Source organism: Calliphora vicina, chromosome 1 (assembly GCF_958450345.1).
Source record: "Calliphora vicina chromosome 1, idCalVici1.1, whole genome shotgun sequence".
NCBI lineage: Eukaryota > Metazoa > Arthropoda > Insecta > Diptera > Calliphoridae > Calliphora > Calliphora vicina.
Genome location: NC_088780.1, coordinates 58096541 through 58120620, shown reverse-complemented (window position 1 = coordinate 58120620; position 24080 = coordinate 58096541). Strand labels below are relative to the sequence as shown.

Sequence of the window (24080 nt, the reverse complement as noted above, 5' to 3'; positions counted from 1 at the left end):
TATTTTGAATTGTCAGTAGTTTTGCGTTCAGTGTATTATAAAATGTATTACCATATGTACATTTAAATTCATGTCTAGAGTTTGTATACTCTGATACTCTTCCTCCACTTTGCTGTTAATCTAAGGAGTACAAAAATGCGTATGTTTTTCTACAATATTTTTGCATACGAATACAATACTTTGAATAATTATGTTAGATTTCAAATGCTGATAAACATTTTGTTGATTTTAATTTGAAATACGGCTCTGTCATCAATTATAATGATTAATGGACAATTTAAACTTTATTCTTCTTTTTTTTGCACTCTTTCTACAATGTCAAGAACTTCTTTTGAACAGAATAAAAATATGCATATAGGAACTTTAAATAAATGAAAGTGAATTGAAATTTATTTGTAAAATTTTCGTATTTCTTAACTAATATATTTATTTATCTTTCTGTTTCTTTCTAGGTAAGTTAAACAAGTTTATTATACCACACCCCCCACCACCCCAAAAATTAAATTATACATATATGACTACACAGTAAGTTCTAAAATCAATACAAATATTTTGTTAACAACAAATTTGTTTTTGCTAATTTCCAAAGAAAACTACAATAATAGCATCATATTTGCATTAGTTTTACCAAATACATTGTATAATTTCATAAACACAAACAAAAATCAACTAAATAGAGACTTGTAGTACAAATACGAGTAATATTATAAAATTACAAACAAAAAATAAAATGTCTAAAATGTGTATTAATTTATGAATGTATTAAATGCGTCAATAACCTCAATTTACCCCAAATACATTGGCATCATTGTTTGCAACATTGCACGGTGGTCAATTCCGGCCAAAAATCCATAACTTCTTTATTTCTTCATAAAAATGTTTGAAATTTGTTATTTGTATTAAGAATAACATAACCAACCGATCGATAAATATTTCGATGTTCAAGTACAGGGTTTGGTCAAAAAAGCATGGACGTTCTAAAAGTACCAACAAATTGCATGTAAGCGGCTGATATTTATTCCAAAAATAAAGAATAAAATATGTGATCGAAAAAAAATCGGTAATTCAAATTTCGGATTACATATGGAGGGTTTGTCCAAACAATCATGGACTTTTTAAAAGCATCGAAAAAATTAGGTTATTCATGTAAATGCCTGAAATTTAGTCCAAAAATTAAGAATAACATAAGTGATTGAAATAAATGGTCGTAAAAATTTCGGAATACATATACAGGGTTTGGCCAAACAAACGTGGACGTATTGAAATAATCGAAAAAGTTAGGTTATTCATGTAAAATTTGAAATTTTGTGTACATTTAAGAAAAACAGACTTGATCCATCGCAAAAAATATTATAAATTGCATATAGGAGTTGGCCAAATTAAAATTTACGTTATAAAAGTATCGAAAAAAGTATGTCATTTTTGTAAATGGCTTCAATAAGGTTTTTAATTAAAAATAACATAAATGATCGATTGAAAAAATTTCGACATACAAATACATGGTTTGGCCAATTCAGCATAGACGTAAATAACTCTCAAACTTACATAATTTTTGAAATTGACCAAAAAAATACAAAAAAAATGTGTAAAATATGTAGGCACTAAAATCGTTCTGGTTATGAGAATGGCAGATAATTGCAGCTGAAATTTATAGTACTTACTCTTGATACCTTACAGTATTAGATGTAATTTACGCTTAAGCTCTAATAGCCCCATTTAATTTGTTTTGGCCTTTCAAACTTTTTTTTTTAATTTAGTTTCTATAGATTTTAAACTAGTTCCAAATCATTTCACTTGTATATAAAAATAACACGCAAAAACTCCTTAATAACTACGTAGAATGGTTAACTGCTAACTGTTTTATAAAAGCATGTGCTAATTTGCAAAAAAAAACTTTAAAGAAAAAAGCTCAGGCTACTTCAATTCAAAAGTAAAAAAATCACATTTTTCTAATATTAAAATGACAAGAAAAAATCTTTGACTTTACAGCTCTATAAATAACCATATAGTTACTTTATAGCCAAAATAATTATGATACTGTATATTCTGAAGTGTTAAGAAAAATTTACCATCAAAATTTTATAAAAATTAAAAAAACAAAAAAAAACATTTTTGGCCGGAATTTACCACCGTGCATTGTTGCAAATATGTTCACATTTAATATTGTTAATTTGCAATTGCCAGACATACATACGAACGCACGCACGCACCTGAAAATGAATCTTTTCGCTCTAATAATGTTTTGAGAAAAAAAACTATGTGTTTCATAATATTAATACATACATTTATTTTAAATAAATTTATTTTTCTGCTTTTAGTGTTCTTCAATTGCAATTGTTCTAAATTTTTGACGTGCACGTTTTTCATGCAAAAATCATTTAATACGAGAATTTTAAGAATTTTTGAAAATGCGTAAATCTACTTGTACGAAAAGTTGTTTAAACGAATGTTTAAATACATAAATACTTAAAAAGTAATGAGAGGTTTTTTTATTTTATTTTGCAGTATGTAAATAAATTTTAGCATTATTTTCATTGAATGTTAATAAATGTTTTTTTATATAAGCACAACTCTTACTGCCAAATTTAGTACCGATCGGTCCACAATGTTCCATAGCACCCATATAAGCACCATTCACAAAACTTTCATTAATGTGCGTAAATCTCTGAAATATGTTAGGTCCAAAAAACCGGCAAATTTAAAAAACCGGTTTCCGGTTTAACCGAAAATGTGTGTTTTTGAAAAAACCGGTTTTCATTATTGTCTTTTAAAAAAACAGGTTAAACGGTTTCGGCTTTAGTCTTCAAAAAAAAAAACTGGTTAACCGGTTTATATTAAATTTTTATTTAATATCCTTACATTTATTTAATAAGAAATGTGTTAAGAATTTAGCATTTTTGAAATCTTAAGGCTCTATTTTTATGCAATTATTTTACATCTTTTACGAAATATTGTCAAATGCTATAATTTTCTATAGAATAAATCAATATTTTTAAAAATGGTATCAAAGTTTTTCATAAATATTAAAAAGTCCAAAAAACCGGCAACTTAAAAAAACAGGTTTCCGGTTTAACAGAAAAATAGAGTTTTTGAAAAAATCTGTTTCGATTATTGTCTTTTAAAAAAATCGGTTAAACGGTTTCGGTTTTTCTATTCAATAAAACCGGTTAAACGGTTTATATTAAATTTTTATTTATTGGAAATTTAGAATTTTTGAATTCTTTATGCAATTATTTCATATCTTTTACGAAATATTGTCAAATGCTATAATTTTCTATAAAATAAATCAATATTTTTAAAACTGGTATCAAAGTCTTTCATAAATATGTTTGAATGAGCTTTAGAAAATATTTTTCATTAAAACCGGTTAACCGTCTTACAAAAACCGGTTTGTCAAAAAACCGAAAAGCTAAAAAAACCGAAACCGGTAGAGTTTACAAAGATGAAAAAACCGGTTGACCGGTTTTCGGTTTTGGATACTCTTATACACGCAAATCATCCCATCAAATTTTGTGACGATCGGTCCATAATTCCGAAAATCACTTTATCGAGAAAAATATCTTAAAAATTTTGATATTCAAATAAGATTCATATCCTACATATCTGGCTTGCGTCACTACACTTTCTTAATTGTTTAAACATTAAAATAGGATGAAAAGTCAACTTTTCATAAATAGCTAACAATTTAAAAAAAGTCGAAAGTTCGAAAAGTCGACATTTAAAATTCGAAAAAAACGAAAGGTCGACTTTTTGTTGCAATTATAAATCCTACATTATATGGTGGCAGCAAGGGGAATTCCTTCTTCATTGTTTTTAAATTGGAATAGGGATCGAAAAATCAGTTAATTGTACTTTACCACCACATAGTCATTCTGGTAACAAATATGTAGATTTAAATAAAAATATTTGGCATATACAGCTGATTTTCAATTAATGACTTACATCTGGCATTGAATTTGACCATACAAATTAATTTAGATCTGCTCGTAAAATGAAATTATTTACCCCCAAAAGCCATTTAAATTCCCCAAATTTAAATTATGTATTTCCAAAAATTTTCTCATGGTTTATTATGTAAATTTAATTTTTTTATATGGTTTAAACTCTTTATTAACTTTTGCTTTTTTATGGTTTAATTAAGAGCACATGGTACTTTTTTAATGTATCAAACTTACACCATTTAACCAATAAAAAGTATAACGGAAAGGGTTTTATGGTTGAAATTGCCATTTTTATGGCAACTATAAGTAATGAAAAATTAAAACTAGAAATTTTATGATGGCCAAAGTTTTCCCACACAGAATTTTTATGGCCTTAATATAAGTATATATAGACGCGTCAGCTTAATCGTCAATAGTTTTAGTAAATATTAAATGATTTTGTCATAACAATTAAAGACATACAAATAAGCAGCACTTAAATATCACATTAAAAGTTTTATCACCCGCTACTGTTTTGTCTGCTATCAATTTATGGTGAATGCTTAGTTGTTGTCAAACAGAAATAAATGTTGACCAATTAATAATTCTTTTGAAATTTCTGCACATCTGTTGTTGTTTAAGAAAATAATGTTTTGTTTTTAAGTTTATTTGTTAAATTTTTTTTTAGATTTCTAGGATTTAAATGACAAATTAGAAATTGTATCAGTAAAAATGTTTCAACAGTTTCCGACTTTTAATTTAAATTCGTTGACATAGATTTTAATGACAGCCACAACAAAACAAAAAAAAACACATGTTCCCGATGTGATGTCATTAATTTGTGAATTAATGTTTGTAGTTTATCAATTATTTGGAATTTAAATTAGTTTTAATTATGAAAATTATTCAAGTGTTTTATGTTAAACATAAAATCTAATCTAATATATTTATTTTCTTAAAAAGTTTCATAAATTTTGTCAAATTGGCAAAACAAGTTAGAAAATCCCTAACTTGGCTTTGAAATAACTGGTATTGCCAACCTCTTTTATGGTTTTCTTAACAATTTTAAGATTATAATGTTAGTTTTTGATTGCATTACAAATTACATCATTTGCGTGTTGAACGTTAAAAAAAATGTTTGACATAAATTTGAAAAGCACAATAAAAACATTATATTCAGAGCGTGTCTGGCTTTAAAAGCCATTAAATATTCTATTCTATTCAAATTTGTAGCCATGATAAATTGACAACGTATTTAAAATAATTTAGCCCCAGCCAGCTAAACGATCAACCAACCACCAGCGTGTTAAATGCACAACACCTACACTTAACAAAAGTCTACGTTATGTAGATGACCGTTTTATCAGATGTGTTAAATTGTGCAAAATTGGTAGTAGTAGTAACATCATATTTACAATAAATTACAATTATTTGTGCAATAAAACATGTGTTATACATAGAGATCTGAAGATTAGATCAGAGGTTAAGCAGTTTAACCCTTACAAATCTGTCTGTTTTCAAAGTTATTAAAAGTAAATAAATCATTTTAAGGAATTATAAAAATCTCCAAAGTTTACAATTACATAGAAATGCAATTCTAACAAAATTAGCGAATTTAATTTTAACACACTTACATTTTGTGGTACTTATTTTGATAAAATCATATTCACTCCATGTAACTATGTTGTTATTTATAAATTAAATTCGCAGAGTATTCACCACTTAATTTTGAATAAAATAAATAATTCTTAACTTATCTATATCTTTATTGCATAACCACCTGGCAATGTAAGGAAGTATCACTGTTTATTGTTGCTGTTTTGTCTAAGCTTTGATATTTTTACAAAAAATATTGAGTGTCTGTAATTGTTATTCGCTTTATAGTTTTTTTGTATAATATCTTTAGCTTTCCTAAAGTGTTTCCTGATGATCTGATCTAAGAACCCAGTTAAATGCTTACAGGAACTAGCTTATCCCCCAATAATAAATTTCAGTGAATTAATCAACAATAAAATTGGGAATTTAGCATATTAACACTAAATATTAATTATAGAATTTTGACCGATTATTTGAAATATTTTCTGGCTGTTTCCGACCTACAAATCAATTTCAACTATTTTCAGCTAAAAAAATGATTATTTAAAGTAGAGTTTCCAAAAAACCGAAGAATTCCAAAACCGCGGTTTCGGTTTTAAAAATTTTAAAACCGATCGGTTTCGGTTTTGTGACAATTTATTAAAAATTTAATGTTATCAACAAATTGAGTTGATAATATAGGAAATGCTATACTAATTTAAAAATCAAACTTGACGGGGTTCAAGTGTGGAAAATTTGTACTTTTTCTTCTAATGGTACTTTTTATTATATTAAATTATTTCGGGTTTATGCATTCGGTTAAAACCAAACACGAAACTCTAATTTAAAGAATTGATTTGTATAAACCCAATATAAATTCCATGCCGCTGAATCAGTGTTGGTCTGTGTTAGCTTAAACATTAAAAGCAAGAAATCCTTAACTTTGACAATTAATTGTATCACATTCTAAATTTAATGGGTTAATTGCTAGAAAACCGAAACAGAAAACGTGCCGGCTCTTGGCGAAGGTGTCAATAATTGTTATTATTCATGCAACATTTAACAACACTATTAAGTGGCGTTAAAATAACAAACCAACCAGTTAACAACACAACCACTCAACTCAGCCTTTAACTTCAAAGCTTGACTTTAAATGGTCTGGCAGTAAATGCAACTTGATTGCATAAAGAAATAATAACAAGAGAAAACAAAACAAAATAAATACACTAAAGTGTTTATTAAAAATATTTCAGCTTTTATTCGTACAAAAAAAAAATAAAAAGATCGTTATACGTATTCCGCTAAGCACACTAAACCAACTACCGCTTGTCAGTTGGTAGACAGGAAAAAAATGTGAATTATGAGTTTAAGCGCCATAGGCTGGGGATTTTTTTGTTTAATTTCTAAAACTATTTTCAACTAAGTATTTACCATTGTTAGCTTGTTATTCAGCTGATTTTTCAACAAAACTTAAGTACAAGTTTCAAACACAGGTAATAACAATAGGATTTAAGTATTTAAGCCGCTTTGGAATAACAAGACGTTGAAAAGTGTATTTTAAATCAAAATTTTGACAATAGTTCAAAAAGTAGGTTATTTAATACTACTGGTCAGGCCGCTTATTTTTGTTTTTTGGTTAAAAACCTGATTAATTTTAATTGTTTTAATTTATTAAAGGCTTTTGTTGAGAAAAGTAAATCTAAATAATAATACTTTCAATATAAATATCTAAAATTTGTATGATCTTAATTTTAATAACTCTTAAACTATTTTTGTTATGAAACAAACCTAATACCGAGTGTAAAACTAAAATTTTGCTAAAATTTTCTCTCGCTCTCCAAAATCTATATGTCTGTCTGATGGTCCGTCCATTCTAAAGTTTGTTTACTAACAAAAACTCCTTGTCTGTCTGAGTACATAGTTTTTTTTTGTACCATGAATGTAGGCGTTTTTCTCAACAACAACGAAAAATAAGAAGAAAAAAACGTTGGAAAACAAAACTTTATTTGTAGTTTTCGTAAAATGTATGTCAGTTTAATTAAGTTGAACATCAACTTCAATTTGGCAAGATCATGGCTAAATTATATTAAATATTTGTATTGCATCAAGACTGTTGGTTGAAATTAAGAAAAACAAGTTAAAAAATCCAAAAAAAAAATAAAAAATACAACCAACACATTCAGTTGAGTTGTTGTTCCCAGACTACAAGTTCAGTGTTAAGGTTTCATTGAACAAAATCTACGACAAAAAATGTATTTTTTATGTTTTTTATTTAATTAAAATTGTCAACATGCAGATAGACACCGTCATAAAACTGAACCTAAAAACTAAATGGTCAATTGGACAAGAGTTGCTATAAAACACAGACCTTTTTAAAAATAACAATATGTTTTTTTTTATTGATTAAACACAAGTTGTTCGAAAATTAACAAAAATGTTCGAAAAAAATACTTAAATGGGTTTTTAGTTCGGCTACGCCTTAAAATTGTGAAATATGTAATTGTAAACGGTTAAATGAAAATAAACATCTTCAGAATGAGTGAGTAATAATCATTAAAATTCCGGAAATGTTAAAAAAACATTTGTTGTTTATGTTTTGAATGTAAAAAATTTACATTAGTAGCGAATTTTCCATCCCTGCTTTACTGTTTATTACCAGTGAGGCTAACGCACAAATTGAGTTGAACTTTTCACTCTTGCACAGCTTTCAGTTGCAGTTGAAGCCACAATGTTGCATTTTAATTATTCAAAAATTTCTTACTCTAATTTCTCAAACACTTGAAATTCACCAATTCTGTTTTTGTTTTATTATGATTTATGTAAAAAAACAACAAAATTGACTTTGAAATATGTTGCCACCTTAAAATTTGCACATTATTAGTTTTAATGTCACATAAAATTAATTACCCAACATTAATCGTAGATATTTAAGACAAAAATAAATAAAACATCAAATAAATATTATTTTTATTTATATAAAAACAGAGAGCGAGAGTTTGTTAGGAAAAAAAATTAAATCAAATTGCATGTTGTGTCAACTGAATGCAACCATGTCTATGTTGCTACAAAATTATGCAAATATTCAAATAATTTTGAAATTTTTTACGGCCATGTTGTGACAAATTGTTAATTTCAATTCATGTTAGCAAATTCAATAATTGGCTGGAGAGCAACAAAAAAAAACTTTAGAAAATCTTGAAAATCTTACAATATTTGTCCAGTTAGTCCGTCAGTAATAAACAAGGTTGTTTGAAAAAAACTCACGCAAACTTTTTAAGCCGGTAATCATTTTGGCCAATTTTGTTTATAATTTTTTTTTGCATTAATACCACGCCTCTCAACAACGCTGCCTGTTTGGCTGGCTGGCTATAATTTGAAATTCAATACGATTTTATTTTATTATTTTTATTAAATCTTTATTTGTTTGCTTGGTTTATCTCAATGTAGTATGTATAATTTATGCGGCTGCTTAGAGTTTTTTCTTATATTATTATATTAAGTTTTGAAGTAGACATTTTGACATAATGAAATCTTAAACATTATTTGGTTTTTTCTTGAATGAAAACCATAAAGTAGTGTAGCGTTAGTGTGCCACAGTGTTTTTGTGCTAAGGGTATTCGCGTATCAATATAATGCCATCCAAATTTTGGTGAATTTCTTAAAATGCCACCGGTAAGTTGAAATTTCTTTTCACACTTTTACAATATAAAAGAAAAGCATTATTTCATTCCAATAACGAATAAATCCTGGCATACCGATTCTCTAAAACTGTATTATGGATCCTTATATTTAGAAGTGTCGATATAACGATGTTCGTCTGTCAGCAATCCGACAATTGTTGTAGGGTTTTTAAAAACCCCAGTTAATCTACAGACCCACACGTGGTATCCGACGACTACCTCTATTCACTACCTTTTAAAAGCATTCAAAACACTGTAAATTTGAATAGAGTTAAACAAATAAGCGGTATTTACAAAAAATATATTATTTTTTTTAAATAGTTTAATTACAGAATCTCTAAGATTCGACACAGTCAAATAAACCATTCCGAATTGTTATATAATAAATCCCACTGTAACTATTTGTGATTACCCCTAATTTCGTTTCAGCCAAGATAACAACACACTTTGGCTGTTGTTAACTTTGTAAAAAAAAATCGTGAGTTGACCATTTGAAATTGTAGTTTAATATAAAAAAAATTAATGAATACAGAAAGAAATACACAACCACTTCTACACAGTCATCAAAAAGATTTATAATTGCCAAGTATTTTCTTACAAAGAAATTGCATAATTTTTTCCTAAACTTTTTTTTGTAAATACATTTTAAACAAGATTTCCTTTTACTTGTTGTCTTCACTTTATTTCTTACATACATATCAACTTATTTTAGAAACATAATTTGCGCAACAACAATAACAAACAGAAAACTTAAAATGAAACACTCATCATTAGCTTTAACGTCAAAAGCGTGAAGTTAACAAACATTGTTTTTTAACAACACGAACATAAATAAATGAAATAAACAAACACCCCCACAATTTTAACTAAATGATAATAAAGAAAAATTATTTAATGAAACTTTTTAACCTTGATGACACTCATTAGAATAGACTATAATTATTTAAATACAAAAGTTTATTTCATAAAAAAAAACATAAAAATTTCATGGATTTTCTGAAAATGTGTTAAAATTCTCAGCAATTTCCATGTAATTCATCTCAAATGCCTAATTTCATTAGCATTTAAATCACATTTTCTTGATATTGTTTGGCCTTAACATACTATTTTTATTTTTAGCATTTATCTTGGTAAAAAAAAAAACAAAAACAAACAAAAGAAACCAGCAACTGTCTAATAAGGAAGTCAGAAAAGTACGTAAATTTAGCAAAATGCCTCCCATAAAGTGTGCAAAAACTCATCACTCAGTCTGTCTTTATGTCAGAAATCATAAGGATTGTTTGTTATTTTCGTTTATTTTTCAAGTTACCATGAATAATTATTATGTGTGTTGTTTAAAGTAAATTCATATTGTTGGTGCGATTTCATGCTTCTCAAGTTAGTTGAGATCATCATGCTTCATTCAATTGCTCCTCTTAGTCCAAGTGGGTGGGCTGTTTGGTTGGCTAGTGTCGGTTTAGATGAAATTTTCATTTAGTTGCGCTTTCAAGTTTAACTAAATATCATTAGTGGCATGTATGTATTTTTTTGGCTGAATAGAATGTATTTATAATTTGTTAACATTCCAGGGGATAGTTTTTTTCTCTTAAATTTTCTTTGATATATGAATTTCCTTTAGAGTGAAAGTCATTAACATAATTTGCATAAATTTCTAGAGGGAATCTTCGGGAGTTGTAAATTCAATATAGCTATAGTCGAGTTAAGTTATGAATTTAAACATTATTATAATAACAATTGGGCGTGGTGACATGTCCCAAAAGTGGGGCCTTTTATTTAACCAAATCGTTCTGGAGTTATGTCAAAACATGCGCCATAACCTCCTTAATGGTTCATGTGATTTAATTGATTCAGCATCAGTGTTGGTCGCCCTATGTTACTCCACGACTCCATGCGCAAATTTTTCTGCTTTCTTTCTGTTTAGTTAAATCACAATTTAAAAAAACACCAAATTTGACAGCATATGTTAAAACATCTTTACAAAGCTTAACCCTAGGTCTCCACGTAACAATATTTATTACTGCAATTGTCAAATTTGATTGCGTCAAAGAAATTTGCGAGTGTAGACCGCAAATTGCCATAAGTAGCAATCCATTGATGATTGCTTTACTGATTGCCTGAGCAATTATTGCTAAGCAATAAGCTATCAGTTCAGTTGTCATTAATGTAAAATTTCTTCTTTCTATGATTTAGTGCGATTAATTCATACATATTAAATTTATTTAAGTATCAAAAGTAAAAAAACAAAGAAATTAGTGAAAAAAATCATTCAACACAAAATATAAGCAAAATACTGTTGTGCTGTTGTTCTGCCGACGTTATTGCTTTTGTTTAGCAATAAAAATTGCTACGTGGAGACCTAGGTTAACATTTGTCTCCAAACTTGCCGTCTCCAAGTAACGTATTTATGTTAGGAATATAATTTGACAGATACGTACATATAGAAATGTCCAAACAATTGGTTACGAATGTATGGTAAAGTCTTAAACAGAAAATGAGAACAGATCGATCTTTAAAAAAGTAAACATAGTAATTTTTCTAATTCTGTTATATGCTTCTATCAGTGTAGAATTTTTTGGAGAATAGTATAGACAGTTTTTATATAAATTCCTAAAAACAAGTATTTGTATTGACACTACAAGTTCAAAATTTAAGCAAATTTCTGCAAAAATCATTAGCAACTTCAACACTTGCTACATTATTTGATTTATTATTCAGTTATTTGATTAGAAATGTAAAATGATTAACTTATTAAAGTGATTTATTATAATTTGTATGAATAACTAAATTATAACAAGTTTTAAATCTAATTCTGTTACAATTTCCTCATTAAAATCTTGTTTTTCGTCCAACATGCGTTGCCAACTCAATGCATGTAATGTATAAAGCATAAATTGCATGTTAGCAAATGGCATTTAACATGCAACATTTCAATAAATTATCTTTAAATTAATAAATAAAACACATTTAAAGTGTCTGTGAATTCAAACACTTAATTTTAATGTTACATTTTATTAAGAAATCTGACCCACTAAAAACTAAATAAATAAATAAATTTCGGATCAAAAGTGTTAAAACAAACAAATAAACATAAAATAAAGAATTTTCTCAAACAAAATTCTAACAGAAAATTAAGTTCAATATTCTAATAAAGTTTCTAAATAAAATTCTTAACAAAAAAAAAAAAAAAAAAAACTATCATATTTCATGATAAAATAACTTAATTTAATAGCCAGATCAAATGGCAAATACTACATGAAAACATAAACATAAATTTGTTTCATACAAAGTGAAATCATAAAATTTTAACAAAAAAAAGTGTGTAAAACACACACCATAAACTTAACAAGTTTATGGGGAAAAATCTTAATACATTTGTTCTGTAGAATATATTTTATTTATGTATTTTTAGTTTTATCTACGCAGTGTGCTATTTTCTTAAAAATTATTACCTTCATATGAAATAACAGCATGTAATCTTAACATTTTCTGTTAATAGATTTTTATTAAATGCATATCTGGCACATTAATTCATTCATTAATAAATATTTTTGTGTGAAATTAATAAAAATAAAATTCATGTTCGAAATGTTATTCCAAAATATTGAACTTGAATATATGAATGATGTGTCACATCAAGTCACGACTTTCTCTATTATAAAATGATAATTTAAACAAAAAGTCTACTGTTTTTTTTTCAATATCTAAATTCCAAATTATGACTTACTGAAAATATTTATATATTTATTAAAAGAAAAAAAAAATATTTATATATATTAAACTAAACTTTATTTATAAACTGGATTATAACATATTTATTAAAAAACATAAATACGTATTAAGTTTGTCTCTGGGTTAATGTGGCACCAAAATCAAACAAGTTTTACCGTCTGATTTACATATAACAACTGGAAAAGTTTTCATATTTTTTGTTGATATTCATAAAATCGGTTCTGGTTGCATTTATGGTTTCCCATTATTTAAAACCTAATAAGTTTATTATTAAGTGGCTTCGATAGTCAGAAAATTGTAATCATAATTTTCCTCTTCTTAATTTTTAATGATTGTATTGTGTTTCAAAGCTTATTTTGTTCACCCTAAACCCCGCTTAAATTCGCTTTAGCTTATTTGTTTGTTTCAAGAACAATAGTTTATTTTATGAACAGAAAAAATTCTATAAAATTTATTAATTTTTCTCCATGGGTCGTCTCAATTATATAATTTCTAATGTTTTGTTTGGTCGACACTTTATTTAGTAAGATTTTTATTTTTAATTATTAATGTTTCTTTATGTCAGATCTAATATTTACATTCAACACAATATTTATTTAGGGGCAAATATAGAAAACAATGATGACCTGCAGTTTCAGTGATCAAGAAGCATAAATTATAACGTTGGGAGAGAGGAAGCAACAAAAAATTGTAATTGACATACAATTTAATGGAACAAGACTTAAAAATGTGTTGGTTTAGATTTAGATTTTACGAAGAAAAGATTTTAAAAGAAATAAATTCTATATGAAGATATCAACAACATTATTGGAAACGTAATAATTAGAACCAATGTCAAATTAAAGTTGAATTAACATGAATTTTACCCCGTCTCTAAGTAACATAAGTTTGGAAATTTATATGTTTGCTATTGTCAAATTCAATTGCTTACATAAAAATGTATCGCTTGTGTTAGCGTTTAAACATTCATTTCATCATAAATTTTATGATTTAAGACTGAGCCATAATGTTTTAACATATGCTGTCAAATTCGCATTTATCTTTGCAAAAACAAAACATAATAATTTTTTTATAAAAACAAGTAAGAGAGCTGTTCCGAATCGTATATACCTTTCGAATTGTTATTTAAAATTTTTGGAATTTAAATGTTTTTTTTTAAAAAAATGAAAAAAAAATTTTTTGCTTTTTAAATTTGTTTTGGGTGAAAAAAAGTTCGGGTTAAAAAATATTTTTTCCGATTTTGACCCATTGTAGGTCCAACAACAATATAAGACCATTGATCATTGCAAAGGTCTTTGAAATATCTATCATTAGATATCCATATTGTCTATATTATGACTTAGTAATTCAGATATAGGTCAAAAATCGATGTTGTCCTGGTTTTTTCCTCATATCTCAGCCATTTGTGGACCGATTTTGCTTATTTTAAATAAGAAACTTCTCGAAAGCATGTCTGACAGAATTATTGAAGATTTGGTTCACGAAGATATCTGGGGTCTTCAGAAAATGATTTCAACAGACAGTCAGACTGACGGACATGTCTTAATCGACTCCGCTATCTATAATGATCCAGAATATATATACTTTATTGGGTCGGAAAATTATATTGCGGAAATTACAAACGGAATGACAAACTTATATATACCCTTCTCACGAAGGTGAAGGGTATAATAAGAACATAAACCAATATGTCCAAGTAAAGTTCCATTATTTCTTATGTTAATTGCCCGTCTGGACAAGGTTTTACATAATAATAACAAAAGTCAACCTTGCATCTGCGACATTTACCCCAAGTCTATACTAGTTATACCAATCGGGACTGGATTTTCAATCACAGGATTCAGGATTTTATAAATATTAATTACAGGATTTTTCGGAATTTTTGTTTTACATTTAAAAATATCAAATTTAAAACGAAAACAGTTTCTTTCAAGTAAACCAACTTTTTTTTGCAAAATCTAATATTTTTTTCAAAATGGGCCCCTATTTTTTAATATTAAGCTTAGGTCCATTCCTTTAAGAGCTTTTTGGTCTCTTAGTGGGATGCGATTGGGATATACTATGTATATCAAAATAAATGTTTTAACAAGGATTAGAAAAATGTCAACATTTTTGTTTTAGCGAAAATAAAACGCTAATAATTTTGAAATATGATTGAATTTTTAGAATTCCTCAGTTTTTTTCTTCTGTTAAACTGCATAAAATCTAGTCCATTTAATACGCTATTATCTCAATTTAATACGACACTTAAATATACATTGTAATTTTATGACAGCACTAAATATGTCACAACTACATATTACGACTGTCAACCATTTCACATTTATTTTCCAACAATTCAAAACAAACAAACAAAGATGATGCACGTTGGCAATATATGTATATCTGTCTGTCTGTCAGTCTGTCTGTCTGGATATGTGTTATAGTAGAAGGTGATGAGGAAGATGTTGATAATAATGGTTGGCTAGTTAGTTAGTTCGGTAAGTTAGTTGGTTGGTGGTTTGTTTATTTGGCTCTTGGTGGCATTAAGTGGCAAGTGTGAAATTAAAGGTTGTTTAAACTTGTGGAGTATAAGGAAAATAAACTTTAAGTAAACTTGTTTTTGTTTTCTCTTTTTTACAATATAAATAAATAAAACTATGTTAAATTTATAGGGATTAAAAATAGCTTGAAATCATAGCAAGGGATTGCGGGGCATATAAATGACGATTTCATTTAAAAAACAATTTAAATCTACCATTACAATATTTTATTTAAACATCTAGGCGGCTGGCTACAAAAGAATTCACTTTAAGTTATAAATTTTGAAATTAGTTTATCCCTTAAATTGGTGTAATAAAATAATTCAAAGACTTGCACTTGAAAATCAGGGATCATAACCTACATGCAGATATTTATGTATAAAAATAAAATCCCCTTTAAATTTGATGTCTTTTAAACAAAAAAAATCTAATAAAGTTGCCGGCGGCTTTCAGAAAAGGAACAGAAAACCCCAAAATAAAAATTACACATTGTTGTCAATATGTTCAGACTGTTGTTGTTGTTGTTGTTATTGTGGTTGTCAACACTATAATATTTTGTCGCTTTTTGTTGTTTGTTGTGTGTGTTATTGTCACGTTCAAAAATAAGTAACAAAAAGAACCTACAAATTTAAATGTCTAGGCGCTTGTTTACAACAAAGATGCTGCGATACAACATGGCACGAGTACATTTTGACAAGCAGGAACTTTCAGTGTCATACTCCTCTCATATGTTTGTATGCAAGCATGTATGCACTGTGGAACTATTTTAAGAAAATTTCCTTTTTTGGCATTACTTACATACATACATACATATTTTGTTGTTTTCCTATTAGTAAGCACATGTCAAAGAAAATTTTGAACATCTGATTTTGAAATCTACAAATCCTAAAACGATCAAATGTAAACAAGAAGGTGGGAAAGGGCGGGAAATTCAAATAGTGTTAAAAGATCACACATATTATTTGTTTGTTAACACATAAACTATGGAAAATAGTGTTTTTTTTCAAATTAACGAGGATAAATAAAATAATATTTGGAACAACACAAATACTAAATTGTTTGTTAATTGTTTACATTTCTAGCAAAAAACAATTTAAATCAAACCAAACTATCACAGCAATGCAAAGGTCGTTAATACAATTATATATGTATGTATACCTATGTACATTCAAACATACATAAAACAATTCAGTTTCTTTTCTTTTGTTTTTTTGCATTTTCACTACGCTCTACTTACTGTGTACAGTAGCACGTGGATTTATTATTTAATCCTCAGTGCACACACAGCACTTTTGCTTGTGTTTACAGTCAAACAGACTGAAAAAAAGAAATAGCTTTGCTTTGCGAACGTACAAACGAACCAGTGAACCATCCAATCAACCACCTACAACCTCTGCTCAAAACTATGCAAACAACAACAGCCCCTGATGACAAGTGATAACTCTCTATGACTTATCGTCAGACAAGTAAGTGTCATTTTGTTGATAGTGTCTGTCTGCCTAACTGCCTGCCTTGGTTGCATACATCTCTCGTTTCTACAATATTCTTTCCTTCTTCCTCATGGATGTCAAGCTTTAAAAAATAATTTAAACTGTAAATAAGGTCTATGGTTAATTTTAAATTCATTTTCTCTCTACTAGTTATTTTAACGGGGTTTGAAAAAGAAATGTCTCATGTAAAAAAACAATTTTCAAATGGGGAAGGTATCCTGACAGAACAACGGTTTTTAACAGCGTAATAATGAAACACAACTTAAATTGCGTTGGACAACACATTTCTTAATCTTGCCAAAACTTATTTCATGGTAGTATCAATTGAACTGAGCAACAGTAAACTTTGAAGAACCGACCCCTATTTCAAGGCAAAAAAAATACAACTGAAACATGGCAACATCATAAATAACGGCTTACGCCTAATAAGAGCCTCGACCAGGAACTGCCACATCGAGCTATACTTTTTTACAGGAAGCTGGAATTCTCGCACTCAACTCCTGAGTTTAATGGTCTTCACCAAATTCCAACTTGAGTATCAATACTCCAACACGACAAATTATAGGTTATAAATTATAACCAAAACGAATGCATGTGGTTAATGGGAAAAACTTCGAGAACGCGGTACAGTATGACGACGCATTAACATGTAAAAGAATATTACTCTGGACTGGACGAAAGTCTTGGTTGGACATTGTCAGTTAATTAATCCTGTTCCAAGACAAACTACATCCCTATGTGCAAAATAATACTTCATTGGTAGAGAACTATTTAAGTGGCTGAAAGATTTTACTCATATTTTATTCAGGGTTCCTTAAGAGTAATTCCGCAACATCTGAAATCCACTGCAACAGTACGATATCCGTTTTGGCGTTGGCAACACATTTCCAGTCTAAGATGGACATCCAAAAATACATTTTTACTTTTTCAGAATCGATAGTATGGTGGACATCCTTAGAGCTGAAGGTTAATATACAAACTCTTCTTTCAATGAAAAATACATCGATAAAAGCTATTGAGAATATTTAATCAATATTACCTATTGAAATATGAAGCAGCCCTTACTGTAAGTGGATTGATGGTAATAAGAGAGTGACAAATAAATGGTCATGCAACCAGGCGCCAAAGGATAAAATTACTACTGAAAGATGTGACAGAATATGTCAACATAAAGAATGAAAGTAAGGAATAACCAAGGAACCTATGTTTATACAGATAATTCCAAACTAGGTGACCAAACGATTACGGAGGACATTAAATGATTGGTCCACTCTTATTTTTACATCAAATGTTAACTAAAATCCTTAGGAACAAGGGTGATAAATCTAGGAACGTTTTACAATTGCCAAAATTTAGAGGTAATAGGTCGCAAGCATTATCAGAATCGAGATGGGATCACGTATGGATTCCGTCACTTTGAAAAACGGCAATCCCTTACTAAGGTAAAAAGATGATATAAAGGAGTGGGGAAACCCAAAGAAAACATGGGAAATTCTGAACCTAAATAGGCCAACCATCCGAAAAATTGTTAATGTGTCAACGGGTCATACAAAGTTGAAGGCTCATATTTGTCTATCCGACAATACTATTTGCAAAGCGTATCAGGACGAAAGACTAGCACATTACTTGCACCACAGTCTATACTTGTATATTTCCAAACTTATAATTTCTTAGGAATTCTGATTGAAAATCACTAAGAAATTAAATTGAAACTAGCTCTTATTGAAATGGGGAAGATCATTTCCTTATCGAGCTGTCTAACCTAACCAATTTCATTCCACCCTAAGGTTCTTTGGATTATTTTATAGAATGCTTAAAGACTCTAAAAAATTATCAAGAAGTCTCAAATTAGTTATTCAGCCTAATTATGAATAAAAAAATCCGCGGTGATTTTTCCCATTTTCAACATTGAATTTGAATAGGAAAATGGGAAAAGGGAAACAAAACTCTCGCGGATTTTTTATTCATAAATGGGAAAGTTATTAAAAAATTGCCATTTGGCGAGAAATCGTCAGAACAGATAGCCTTGCTTGACATTATAGCTTTTTCACAGAGAGAACGGCCCGACTTTTACTCCCCTTTTTAAGGCTTTTTATGTATTAAATACATATATTAAATATTTTGCTGCGGTGCCATTCTTCTCCCCCTTTTAACACTTAAGTACAGTGTACATATGGGCATTAAAATGTTTTGCACAGCAATTAATTTCAAAACTCTTAACAATAAATTAAGTCGTCGTCTGTCTATCTCTATGAAAACTTTCATAAACATTGTCATTGTCTTATTACCGTAAAATAAAGACAGAATAACTAATAAAACACTACATACCTATGCATTTATTTATTTCTAATACATTTGAGGAAGCACAAACTTAAAACAATAAACATGAAATTAAACCATTTTTAGTCAACAGTAAATAACAACAAGAATTTAATTTTATTAAACTGCTAATTTAAATGGTACTTAAAAGCTGCAACAAAAAAAAAATAATGAACTTTTTGTACTAAATGTGCTAAAGCCGGCAACAATTTAAAACATCAGCAGCTAGCAAACATGCATAAAATGTACATAAATTTGTACATTCATACGTAAATACATATTTGCATTTAATTTGTTGTTGTTGGTTTTTTTTTTGTATAATTGTATGAAATTTCAACGTAATCGCAGTGTTAATCGCAATGCAAACCATGTTGTCTTAGGTCAGTGGCTCATTGATCGCACATGCAAAAAACACCAACAAAAAAATACAAAATACAAAATATATTTATAAATAAATATACACATACAATTTTTAAACTTGTTGAATTTTGTTTTTGCTGTTTATTTGTTGCTGTTGTTGTTGTTTTTGCTATATGGCTATTAAACAAAAATTTCGCGCTTCATATATCATTATGATGATGTGCACTTGTTGTTTTTTTGTGTGTTTGTTTGCTTGTTTCTGATTTTCATCGAGTTCCATAGTTCATTTAGTTTGTTTTTGTTTTGATTACAAATACTCGTACGATTCATAGAACTTGTCATTTTTGACAGTTTGTGTTTTCTATAACAATTTTTTCTTATATTTTTTATTTTAAATTTAGAGCTTTTGTCTCTAAATTAATAGAAAATTCTATGGAAACAAATTAGTAACGTTTGTAAGTGTTAATGCAATTGGAACGGGCTATAAATTTTATTGAATGTAATAAATTTTTTGTTATTTATAGAACGAAGAACTTAGAGAAAGAAAGAGTAAGAAAATAGAAAGTTAAATTGAATAGTAATATACGGCCAAATAAATAAACATTTATTTACCAACTTGCTTCTAGCAATGAAAAAAAACATACATATAAAACTTTGTAACAGAACAAACTAACTTTCTTCTAATTAAGCTAAAATGCATTTCTTATTAATTCAATTTACAGAAAACAAATAAAAGTGAAAATGTTAAAAAGTAAATACCTAATTTAATTAATTTTTAAATATGTACATAGATTTCAAATTATTAAATGGCATACATATAGAAAAGAATATGGTTAAAATATGCTCATAGATATATGAAGGTTTTTTGGAATGTTGAGTAATGTAATTAGTAATTGTAAATGTTATTAAACATTTCTTAAAAGGTTTCAAATAAAAAAAAAATTTATCGAAAGGATAATGGTTTCAAAATTTTATCGAATGGATACATTTCATTTTCTAAGAATAATTGCTTTTAACCGTCCGTTACTCACAACTGATCTGGTTGATACAGGCAAAGCTATTTTTTGATAAAATAATATTTTTACTGCAATTTTTTTGTACTACTCTTTTAAATACATTGATTGCATTTAATATTGTTTTTATGTTTTCGAAAGAAAATGTGAAGAGATTATTTTCAAACGCGCCTTTTTTTATTGATATCAATTTAATACATTGAGACTAGTCTGGGTTGAAAATGATTGCGACTAACGGAGGGTTAATAATGCACTAAAAAAGCACCTCAACAAACTGAAGTTAAATATCTAGATCTGCATCTAGACCGACGTCTTACCTGGAAAAAGCATATAGATACGAAATTGAATTGAGTTTAGATTGCAAACTTTTGCTGTACAGCTCAATAATAAAACCCATATGGTGCTATGGAATTCAATTATGGGGCACGGCCTCAGCTTCTAATATTGAAAAAATTCAAAGATTCCAAAATAAAATATTAAGAATGATAACAGCAGCGCCTTGGTATGTGAGAAATATTAACATATGAAAAATAAATATGAAAAAAAAATATATTGAATTTTACTGATTTATCAGATATTTTTATATTTCCCAGGAATGCATAAAGTCTGGGAAATTAGGAGTCCTAAATTAGGGCTCCTAATATGTACAGTAGCCCAAGAAAGTCTACATACAGGAAAAATTATTATGTTACTTTAATTTAAAGCAGTTTTTTTAGTTTTTTTTATGAGTTATATAATAATAAATGTCTTATGTCGATTTTAGCAAAAAAAAATTCAAATAACGCCCAAAAGTTCACAGTTATTAGAGTTATTGATTCTGAGTAAAATAACGATAAATTTATTCTAGGTCACGTCTACTTTTGGGTGGGCGGGACTATTAAGTTTCATAATATTTTGAACATTAAAGCCAAAACAACCAAAAAAAATGTTCGTCATTTGACTCAGAATCAAAAAATTTAATGACGGTGAAATTTTGGAAGTGGTAGGAAATGTTGCTAAACCCGACTTGTTTTAATTTTTTTTAGTGTGAATTTATTTTTTTAACAAATATATTTCACTACTTTTAACTTACAAATACAGCTTTCAACGAAAGAAATTTAATTTGAATTCCTGTATGTAGACTTTATTGGGCTACTGTATGTTAAAAGTTCAGGTCTACAAAAAACTTATCTTTTATACATTACTTTGGCCGTTTAAAATAGGGCTATAAATAGGTTATATCGCCTAGAAAATATGCATGTTCGATTTATTACGACTTTCTTTGTTTTGTTGTCAATTTATTACAGCGAAATTTATTTCACTTTTGGCAATTAGTTTTACATAGATCTCATGATATATAACTTTTCAAATTTGACATTTATTAATATTTAGTAGTTACTATTTCTTTAAACTAAATCAATTACAAAAGAAATATGCATAGGAAAAACATCAATGATAAACAAACAACAGAAACAACAAACAACTTAGGTAATTAATAATAGTCATGCAAAAAATAAAACTTGGTGCAAAATGATGACCAGTTAAACTAGACTAGACACGGCCAAGATGATAAAATAGAAGAAGCACCGGTACAAAAACCAACAAAAAAATAAACAAATATTGTAAACATTAAAATTTCAATTTGTTACGCATTTGCTGACAACATTTTCTATACATTTTTCATACTATTTTTTTTTTCTGTTTGTTTGCATATGAAAACAAACTGGCCAACAAATAGGATAAATCCTAGAAAATCAAAAAAAAAACAACATGAATTTGCAATTTGTTTACAGTTTTGTGGTTGTATTTGTTGTTGTTTCTCTTCTATACTTTCTTCATGTTATACGATGCTCATATGAACGCATAACTCTATTGACAGTTTTGACAACCAAAGGCCGGAATTACCCGTGGCTCTTAATAATATTACACTCGATACAGAGAAGAGCAACAAAATTGATACTTTAACCGTTATCTTGAGTTTAATACATAGAAATATATACGTACATATGTTGCTGTTGTTTTTGTTAGTGTATTTTAGTAATTAAAAAAGTAACATACCTTTTTTACAACTCTGTATTTGTTTACAAAGTTGAGGCACAAAAAAGTGGTGTGAAAATCTAAATGTTAATTTTTTTCAGCTCAGAGATTATAGTTTTTTTTCTGTATTAATAGGAGTATATAGACATTAAATCATTTCTATGATATTGAAGTTTGATTTCTTTTTTCTATAAATCATATAAAAAATGTATTTATTTACATACTATTTCATGTAGTATGTTGCTGGTAGTACAGAGAGAGAAAAAAAAACTGTCATCATTAAGTAAGTGTCTGTGTTTGTTTGTTGGCTTAATGTAGAGAGGTTGCCAATATTGTTTTTCTAATGTTCATATCACTTTATGATTTAATTGAAAATTTGTGGCAGACGTTAATAAATATGATAAAAGCTATTAATAATATTTTCCGCAAATAAATTGTGGTTTTAAATATAGCACATACAACCAACATACATACTTTTTTTTAAATTTATGCCACTTTTTTAAACTTGTTTGCTATTGTGCAGATTTTTTTTGTTGATTATTAAATAAATTGTAGTATTTTAGCTGTTAGCTTTTATAACAAAAAATGCCGGTATTGTTGTTTATTTACCGGCTTAAATTAAATTGTTATTTATGATTGTCTAAAATCGGTAACAAAAAAATAAGAGCCAAATCATATATGACAATTAAATTGTTGACAAACAAACAAAAAATAAACACTTAATTAAATAGCATTTCCTTTATTTAACAAACTGTTAACTAATTGTGGGCAGACAAAAAAAATAGCTTAATTAAAGTCTTCTAATCTTAATAATTTCACTTTTTTCTTTTCTTTTTTTCTTCCATTATTTAAAAAATTAAGCCATAAATTTCCACAAACATTTCCTTCCTCTCACCACCATCATCATTGCTTCTAAAGATCATAATTCAATGATGGACCAACACAAAAAAAAAACGCTTAAAAATTGCATTTTAAGTGAATCAACGCCTCTTTGTAAATGGCCAATGTACATGAATTATAATCACCAACTTTAGCTAGAAATACGTAACGATGGCAAAATAAATACATATATTCAAAGAAAACTTGAATTTTTCCATTTTAAACTAACATTTCATTGATATGTTCGAAAATTAATTGAATATTCATTTGCATATCATAAAAAAAACTCTAAAGCAACGTAAAAAACTAGTTTTCGTTGAAAAATAAGCTTTTACCAGGTCTTTACAAATATTTTAAAATTCATCACAGTTTTAAAATTTCAAATTATCATGAAACGCCTTTTAAAAAATTCACGCTTACTTCACAGTCTCCTCTTGCATAGAAACACGCGACCAACTTCCTCTGGCTTTTAGTGAGCCTTAGTTCAAATCGGCTTTAATCGTCTTGATTTGTGGAAAGAGGGTGTTACCTTAAGAGGCGCTTAAATTATTTAAACATTTAATATTTGTTTGCGTGT

At 28.0% G+C, this 24080-nt stretch overlaps 2 protein-coding genes across 3 annotated transcripts in view; one reads left to right on the top strand and one right to left on the bottom strand.

Moving 5' to 3' along the window:
- Positions 1-24080, bottom strand: part of LOC135962753 (saccharopine dehydrogenase-like oxidoreductase) — a 485871-nt gene that overhangs the window by 331184 nt on the left and 130607 nt on the right. The gene's annotated exons all lie outside the window — the stretch shown is intronic.
- bnl (branchless) overlaps positions 1-24080 on the top strand; it is a 174632-nt gene that overhangs the window by 81173 nt on the left and 69379 nt on the right. The gene's annotated exons all lie outside the window — the stretch shown is intronic.